The following is a 7989-nucleotide window of genomic DNA, read 5'->3' as shown; positions in this document are numbered from 1 at the left end:
TCGTTGCTGGTTTCTCCATAGATAGATCTTGGTGACGCGTAGGAAAATTTTGAATTTCTGCTACGTTCCCCAACACACGGTTGATGTAGTCGTACGTCTTCACGATCCGACTGATCAAGTACCAAACGCACGGCACCTCCGAGTTCTGCACATGTTCAACTCGATGACGTCCGTCGAACTCCGATCCAGCCGAGTGTTGAGGGAGAGTTTCGTTAGCACGACGGCGTGGTGACGATGATGATGTTCCACTGACGCAGGGCTTCGCCTAAGCACCGCTACGATATGATCGAGGTGGATTATGGTGGAAGGGGGCACCGCACACGGCTAAGAGATCAAGAGATCAATTATTGTGTCTATGGGGTGCCCCCTGGCCATGTATATAAAGGAGTGGAGGAGGGGAGGGCCGGCCCTCTCTATGGCGCGCCCTAGGGGAGTCCTACTCCCACCGGGAGTAGGATTCCCCCTTTCCTATTAGAACTAGAATCCCTTCCAAGTAGTAGGAGTAGGAGAGAAGGAAAGGGAAGGGAAAAGGAGAAGGAAGGAAGGGGGCGCCCCCCTCCCTAGTCCAATTCGGACCAGCCCATGGGGAGGGGTGCGGCCACCCTTTGAGGCCTTTCTCTCCTTTCCCGTATGGCCCATTAAGGCCCAATACGAATTCCCGTAACTCCCCGGTACTCCCGAAAATACCCGAATCACTCGGAACCTTTCTGATGTCCGAATATAGTCGTCCAATATATTGATCTTTACGTCTCAACCATTTCGAGACTCCTTGTCATGTCCCCGATCTCATCCGGGACTCCGAACTCCTTCGGTACATCAAAACACATAAACTCATAATATAACCATCATCGAACTTTAAGCGTGCGGACCCTACGGGTTCGAGAACTATGTAGCCATGACCGAGACATGTCTCCAGTCAATAACCAATAGCGGAACCTGGATTCTCATATTGGCTCCCACGTATTCTACGAAGATCTTTATCAGTCAAACCGCATAACAACATATGTTGTTCCCTTTGTCATCGGTATATTACTTGCCCGAGATTCGATCGTCGGTATCTCAATACCTAGTTCAATCTCGTTACTCGTTCCGTAACACATCATCCCGCAACTAACTCATTAGTTGCAATGCTTGCAAGGCTTATAGTGATGTGCATTACCGAGTGGGCCCAGAGATACCTCTCCGACAATTGGAGTGACAAATCCTAATCTCGAAATACGCCAACCCAACAAGTACCTTCGGAGACACCTGTAGAGCACCTTTATAATCACCCAATTACTTTGTGATGTTTGGTAGCACACAAAGTGTTCCTCTGGTAAATGGGAGTTGCATAATCTCATAGTCATAGGAACATGTATAAGTCATGAAGAAAGCAATAGCAACAAACTAAACGATCAAGTGCTATACTAACGGAATGGGTCAAGTCAATCACATCATTCTCTGATGATGTGATTCCGTTAATCAAATGACAACTCATGTCTATGGCTAGGAAAACTTAACCATCTTTGATTCAACGAGCTAGTCAAGTAGAGGCATAGTAGTGACATAATGTTTGTCTATGTATTCACACGTGTATTATGTTTCCGGTTAATACAATTCTAGCATGAATAATAAACATTTATCATGATATAAGGAAATAAATAATAACTTTATTATTGCCTCTAGGGCATATTTCCTTCAGTATCCCACTTGCACTAGAGTCAATAATCTAGTTCACATCGCCATGTGATTTAACATCAATAGTTCACATCACCATGTGATTAACACCCATAGTTCACATCGTCATGTGACCAACACCCAAAGGGTTCACTAGAGTCAATAATCTAGTTCACATCGCTATGTGATTAATACCCAAAGAGTACTAAGGTGTGATCATGTTTTGATTGTGAGGGAAGTTTAGTCAACGGGTCTACTACATTCATATCCGTATGTATTTTGCAAATTTCTATGTCAACAATGCTCTGCACGGAGCTACTCTAGCTAATTGCTCCCACTTTAAATATATATCCAGATTGAGACTTTGAGTCATCTGGATCAGTGTCAAAACTTGCATCGACGTAACCCTTTATGACGAACCTTTTGTCACCTCCATAATCGAGAAACATATCCTTATTCCACTAAGGATAATTTTGACCAATGTCCAGTGATCTACTCCTAGATCACTATTGTACTCCCTTGCCAAACTTAGGGCAGGGTATACAATAGGTCTGGTACACAGCATGGCATACTTTATAGAACCTATGGCTAAGGCATAGGGAATGACTTTCATTCTCTCTCTATCTTCTGCCATGGTCGGGTTTTGAGTCTTACTCAACTTCACACCTTGTAACACAGGCAAGAACTCCTTCTTTGACTGTTCCATTTTGAACTACTTCAAAATCTTGTCAAGGTATGTACTCATTGAAAAACTTATCAAGCATCTTGATCTATCTCTATAGATCTTGATGCTCAATATGTAAGCAGCTTAACCGAGGTCTTTCTTTGAAAAAATCCTTTCAAATACTCCTTTATGCTTTGCAGAATAATTCTACATTATCTCCGATCAACAATATGTCATTCACATATACTTATCAGAAATGTTGTAGTGCTCCCACTCACTTTCTTGTAAATACAGGCTTCACCACAAGTCTGTATAAAACTATATGCTTTGATCAACTTATCAAAGCGTATATTCCAACTCCGAGATGCTTGCACTAGTCCATAGATGGATCGCTGGAGCTTGCATATTTTGTTAGCACCTTTAGGATTGACAAAACTTTCTTGTTGCATCATATACAACTCTTCTTTAATAAATCCATTAAGGAATGCAATTTTGTTTATCCATTTGCCAAATTTCATAAAATGCGGCAATTGCTAACATGATTCGGACAGACTTAAGCATAGATACGAGTGAGAAACTCTCATCGTAGTCAACACCTTGAACTTGTCGAAAACCTTTTTGCGACAATTCTAGATTTGTAGATAGTAACACTACTATCAGCGTTCGTCTTCCTCTTGAAGATCCACTTAATCTCAATGGCTCACCGATCATTGGGAAAGTCAATCAAAGTCCATACTTTATTCTCATACATGGATCTCATCTCAGATTTTATGGCCTCAAGCCATTTCGCGGAATCTGGGCTCATCATCGCTTCCTCATAGTTCGTAGGTTCATCATGGTCATGACCTCCAGAACAGGATTACCGTACCACTCTGATGCGGATCTCACTCTGGTTTACCTACGAGGTTCGGTAGTAACTTGATCTGAAGTTACATGATCATCATCATTAGCTTCCTCACTAATTGGTGTAGTAGTCACAGGAACAGATTTCTGTGATGAACTTCTTTCCAATAAGGCAGCAGGTACAGTTACCTCATAAAGTTCTACTTTCCTCCCACTCACTTCTTTCGAGAGAAACTCCTTCTCTAGAAAGGATCCATTCTCAGCAACAAATATCTTGCCTTCGGATCTATGATAGAAGGTGTACCCAACAGTTACTTTTGGGTATCATATGAAGACACACTTCTCCGACTTGGGTTTGAGCTTATCAAGATGAAACTTTTTCACATAAGCATCGCAACCCCAAACTTTAAGAAATGACAGCTTAGGTTTCTTGCTAAACCACAGTTCATACGGTGTCGTCTCAACGGATTTAGATGGTGCCCTATTTAACGTGAATGTAGCTGTCTCTAATGCATAACCCAAAAACGATAGTGGTAAATTGGTAAGAGACATCATAGATCGCACCATATCTAATAAAGTACGGTTATGATATTTGGACACACCATTACACTGTGGTGTTCCAGGTGGCGTGAGTAGTGAAACTATTTCACATTGTTTTAACTGAAGGCCAAACTCGTAACTTAAATATTTTACTTCTGCGATCATATCGTAGAAACTTATATTTTTGTTATGATGATTCTCCACTTCACTCTGAAATTCTTTGAACTTTTCAACTATTTCAGACTTGTGTTTCATTAAGTAGATATACCCATATCTGCTCAAATCATCTGTGAAGGTCAGAAAATAACGATACTTGACGTGAGCCTTAACACTCATCGGACTGCATACATCAGTATGTATTATTTCCAATAAGTCAGTTGCTCGCTCCATTGTTCCGGAGAAAGGAGTCTTAGTCATCTTGCCCATGAGGCATGGTTCGCAAGCATCAAGTGATTCATAATCAAGTGATTCCAAAAGTCCATCAGCATGGAGTTTCTTGATGCGCTTTACACCAATATGACCTAAACGGCAGTGCCACAAATAAGTTGCACTATCATTATTAATTTTGCATCTTTTGGTTTCAATATTATGAATATATGTATCACTACGATCGAGATCCAACGAACCATTTTCATTGGGTGTGTAACCATATAAGGTTTTATTCATGTAAACAGAATAACAATTTATTCTCTTACTTAAATGAATAACCGTATTGCAATAAACATGATCAAATCATATTCATGCTCAACGCAAACACCAAATAACACTTATTTAGGTTCAACACTAATCCCGAAAGTATAGGGAGTGTGTGATGATGATCATATCAATCTTGGAACCACTTCCAACACACATCGTCACTTCACCCTTAACTAGTCTCTGTTCATTCTGCAACTCCCGTTTCGAGTTACTACTCTTAGCAACTAAATCAGTATCAAATACCGAGGGGTTGCTACGAACCTAGTAAAATACACATCAATAATCTGTATATCAAATATACCTTTGTTCACTTTGCCATCCTTCTTATCCGCCAAATACTTGGGGCAGTTCCGCTTCTAGTGACTAGTCCCTTTGCAGTAGAAGCACTTAGTCTCAGGCTTAGGACCAGACTTGGGCTTCTTCACTTGAGCAGCAACTTGCTTGCCGTTCTTCTTGAAGTTCCCCTTCTTCCCTTTGCCCTTTTCTTGAAACTAGTGGTCTTGTCCACCATCAACACTTGATATTTTTCTTGATTTCTACCTTCTTGATTTCAGAATTACGAAGAACTTGGGAATCGTTTTCGTCATCCCTTGCATACTATAGTTCATCACAAAGTTCTAGTAACTTGGTGATGGTGACTAGAGAACTCTGTCAATCACTATCTTATCTATAAGATTAACTCCCACTTGATTCAGGCGATTGTAGTACCCAGACAATCTGAGCATATGCTCACTGCTTGAGCTATTCTCCTCCATCTTTTAGCTATAGAACTTGTTGGAGACTTCATATCTCTCAACTCGGGTATTTGCTTGAAATATTTAACTTCAACTCCTAGAACATCTCATATGGTCCATGACGTTCAAAACATCTTTGAAGTCCCAATTCTAAGCCATTAAGCATGGTGCACTAAACTATCAAGTAGTCATCATATTGAGCTAGCCAAACGTTCATAACGTCTGCATATGCTCGTGCAATAGGTCTGTCACCTAGCGGTGCATCAAGGACATAATTCTTCTGTGCAGCAATGAGGTTAATCCTCAGATCACGGATCCAATCCGCATCATTTCTACTAACATTTTTCAACATAATTTTTGTCTAGGAACACAATAAACTGGGAGCAACATCGCGAGCTATTGATCTACAACATAGATACGCTAATACTATCAGGACTAAGTTCATGATAAATTAAAGTTCAATTAATCATATTACTTAAGAACTCCCACTTAGACAGACATCCCTCTAATCTTCTAAGTGATCACGTGATCCATATCAACTAAACCATGTCCGATCATCACGTGAGATGGAGTAGTTTCAATGGTGAAAATCACTATGTTGATCATATCTACTATATGATTCACGCTCAACCTTTCGGTCTCCGTGTTCCGAGGCCATATCTGTTATATGCTAGGCTCGTCAAGTTTAACCTGAGCATTCCGCGTGTGCAACTTTTTTGCACCCGTTGTATTTGAACATAGAGCCTATCACACCCCATCATCATGTGGTGTCTCAGCACGAAGAACTTTCGCAACGGTGCATACTTAGGGAGAACACTTATACCTTGATAATTTAGTGAGAGATTATCTTATAAAGCTACCGCCGAACTAAGCAAAATAAGATGTATAAAAGATAAACATCAAATGCAATCATAATATGTGACATGATATGGCCATCATCATCTTGTGCCTTTGATCTCCATCTCCAAAGCATCGTCATGATCTCCATCGTCACCGGCATGACACCATGATCTCCATCATCTTGATCTATATCAATGTGTCGTCACATGGTCGTCTCGCCAACTATTGCTCTTGCAACTATTGCTATCGCATAGCGATAAAGTAAAGCAATTATTTGGCGTTTGCATCTTATGCAATAAAGAGACAACCATAAGGCTTCTGCCAGTTGCCGACAACTTCAACAAAACATGATCATCTTATAGAACAACTTATATCTCATCACGTCTTGACCATATCACATCACAACATGCCCTGCAAAAACAAGTTAGACGTCCTCTACTTTGTTGTTGCAAGTTTTACGTGGTTGTTACGGGCTGAGCAAGAACCGTTCTTACCTACGCATCAAAACCACAATGATAGTTTGTTAAGTTAGTGCTATTTTAACCTTCTCAAGGACCGGGCGTAGACACACTTGGTTCAACTAAAGTTGGAGAAACTAACACCCGCTAGTCACCTGTGTGCATAGCACGGCGGTAAAACCAGTCTCGCGTAAGCGTACGCGTAATGTCGGTCTGGGCCGCTTCATCCAACAATGCCGCCGAACCAAAGTGTGACATGCTGGTAAGCAATATGACTTATATCGCCCGCAACTCACTTGTGTTCTACTTGTGCATATTACATCAACGCATAAAACCAGGCTCGGATGCCACTGTTGGGGAACGTAGTAATTTCAAAAATTTCCTACGCACACGCAAGATCATGGTGATGCATAGCAACGAGAGGGGAGAATGTTGTCCACGTACCCTCGTAGACCGAAAGCGGAAGCGTTAGCACAACGCAGTTGATGTAGTCGTACGTCTTCACGATCCGACTGATCAAGTACCAAACGCACGGCACCTCCGAGTTCTGCACACGTTCAACTCAATGACGTCCCTCAAACTTCGATCCAACCGAGTGTTGAGGGAGAGTTTCGTCGGCACGACGGCGTGGTGACGACGATGATGTTCCACCGACGCAGGGTTTCGCCTAAGCATCGCTACGATATGATCGAGGTGGATTATGGTGGAGGGGGGCACCGCACACGGCTAAGACATCAAGAGATCAATTGTTGTGTCTATGGGGTGCCCCCTGGCCACGTATATAAAGGAGTGGAGGAGGGGAGGGGCCGGCCCTCTCTATGGCGCGCCCTAGGGGAGTCCTACTCCCACCGGGAATAGGATTCCCCCTTTCCTAGTAGAACTAGGATCCCTTCCAAGTAGTAGGAGTAGGAGAGAAGGAAAGGGAAGGGAAAAGGAGAAGGAAGGAAGGGCCCCCCCCCTCCCTAGTCCAATTCGGACCAGCCCATGGGGAGGGGTGCGGCCACCCTTTGAGGCCTTTCTCTCCTTTCCCGTATGGCCCATTAAGGCCCAATACGAATTCTCGTAACTACCCGGTACTCCCGAAAATACCCGAATCATTCGGAACCTTTCCAATGTCCGAATATAGTCGTCCAATATATCGATCTTTACGTCTCAACCATTTCGAGACTCCTCGTCATGTCCCCGATCTCATCCGGGACTCCGAACTCCTTCGGTACATCAAAACACATAAACTCATAATATAACTGTCATCGAACTTTAAGCGTGCGGACCCTACGGGTTCGAGAACTATGTAGACATGACCGAGACATGTCTCCGGTCAATAACCAATAGCGGAACCTGGATGCTCATATTGGCTCCCACATATTCTACGAAGATCTTTATCGGTCAAACCGCATAACAACATACGTTGTTCCCTTTGTCATTGGTATGTTACTTGCCCGAGATTCGATCGTCGGTATCTCAATACCTAGTCAATCTCGTTACTCATTCCGTAACACATCATACCGCAACTAACTCATTAGTTGCAATGCTTGCAAGGCTTATAGTGATGTGCATT

This window comes from Triticum aestivum, chromosome 1A, assembly GCF_018294505.1.
Source record: "Triticum aestivum cultivar Chinese Spring chromosome 1A, IWGSC CS RefSeq v2.1, whole genome shotgun sequence".
Classification (NCBI taxonomy): domain Eukaryota; kingdom Viridiplantae; phylum Streptophyta; class Magnoliopsida; order Poales; family Poaceae; genus Triticum; species Triticum aestivum.
Note: the sequence above shows the minus strand (reverse complement) of the source record.